This window comes from Monodon monoceros, unplaced genomic scaffold (assembly GCF_005190385.1).
Source record: "Monodon monoceros isolate NGI ecotype Baffin Bay Population unplaced genomic scaffold, NGI_Narwhal_1 Contig7633_ctg1, whole genome shotgun sequence".
NCBI lineage: Eukaryota > Metazoa > Chordata > Mammalia > Artiodactyla > Monodontidae > Monodon > Monodon monoceros.
In genome coordinates, this window is record NW_021703170.1 from 1 (window position 1) to 1,727 (window position 1,727).

General features: G+C 71.2%; 1 pseudogene; it reads right to left on the reverse strand.

Annotated features, from left to right (window-relative positions):
• Positions 1–645: 645 nt before the first annotated feature.
• LOC114891391 lies at positions 646–781 on the reverse strand (annotated as a pseudogene).
• Positions 782–1,727: the final 946 nt, after the last annotated feature.

The following is a 1,727-nucleotide window of genomic DNA, read 5'->3' on the forward strand; positions in this document are numbered from 1 at the left end:
GGGCCCGGGGCCGGCGGTCCCTTGGGCATCCCACCTGCCCGGCCACGCTGCGTTAGGTGCAGCCCGGCCACAGACGGGGCCGGCCCTCCTGCCCGACGGCAGCTGGCCCGAATCCAGTGGGAGCCACCATTGAGTTGGCAAAGCCCCGTAGACCCAGCAACGCCACCCTTGCCCCCACACCACCGTCCGAGCTCAGGACCCCGCCCCACGTGGCCGGCAGGCCCGCGGAAGCGGCCTGGGCCCTCTATCCCTCTCCGGCCGCGGCGAAACGGTGAAGAGGGGGCTTTTTCCGGATGGAGCTGTGGAGGGGCACCCTGGCAGAGAGATGGCGGAGCCGGGGCTGGGCTCCACTGGGGGCCGCCAGGTGCATGTCGAGGGGTTCGCTGTCCGCAAGGACGGCACCAGGATCTGCCGCCATGTCTGTTTCGCGTCAGGGGACCCCCGGAGCGTCTGGTGTGCCGCTGCCTCCCAGGGACGCCATCAGGCCGCCTGGCCGGTCAGGCAGGCGGGGAGCGCCCCATCAGACGCTTGCTGTGGACGGAGGGGCCTGCGGAGGTGGGGCCTGCAGCGGTACCCGGCGTGCGCAGAGACGGACGCCGCCGCCGCCGCGGGCAACAAAAGGAGAAGGCGGAGCGGGAGGCAAAAAGCCTACAGCACCCGGCGTTCCCAGGAACTCTCCAGTCCAGGAGGTCTCCCATCCAAGTACTAACCAGGCCCGACCCTGCTTAGCTTCCGAGATCGAGACGAGATCGGGCCCGTCTAGGGTGGTTTGGCCGTAGACACTGGGGGCTTCGCGGGCTGCCTCTTGAGGCGCAGCTTAGCAGGCCCTTGGGCCTTACCGCCAGCCCAGCGGCCCCCCCGCCCCGGCAGGGCCCCCCCGCCCGGCTAGGAAGGGGAACGGAGGTCTCGGGTACCGGGGGGTGGCAGAGGAGTTGGCCACCACCCAGCCCAGGGCGGGCGAGACACTGCAAACTTTTCGGTGCTTGGCGCCCCGCCCCAGATACCACAGGCCGCTCACAGGGACGTGGCCCTGGAGGCTTCAGGGTCCGGAGCCCGCGGTCCCTTGGGCATCCCACCCGCCCGCCCGCGCTGCGCTAGGCGCAGACCGGACGCATACCGGCCCGGCCCTCCTGCCCGACGGCAGCTGGCTCGAAGCCACTGGGAGCCACCATTGAGTTGGCAGGGCCCCTTAGACGCGGCAACCACACCCTTGCCCCGACTCCACCGTCCGACCTCAGGACACCGACCCAGGTGGCCGGCAGGCCCGGGGATGCGGCCTGGACCCTCGATCCCGCTCCCGCCCCCGGCCGCGGCGAAACCACAGAGGGGGGGTCTTTTTCCGGATGGAGCTGTGGAGAGACACCGCGGCAGACAGGTGGCGGCGCCGGGGCTGGGCTACATTGGCTGTGGCCAGGTGCAGGTCGCGGGGCTCGTGGGCCGCACGGACGTCACCCGGGTCCGCGGCCATGTCTGGATGGCGAAAGGCCGCCCCCGGAGCGTGTGTTGTGCCGCTGCCTTCCAGGGACGCCTTCTGGCCGCCTGGCCGGTCAGGCAGGAGGGGAGAGCCCCATAAGACGCTTGCTGTGGAGGGAGGGGCCTGAGGACGTGGGGCCTGCAGCGGTACCCGTCGGGGGCGGAGTCGGCCGCCGCCACCGAGACTGGCGACAAAAGGAGAAGGCGTAGCGGGAGGCAAAAAGCCCACAGCACCCGGTATTCCCAGGAGCTCC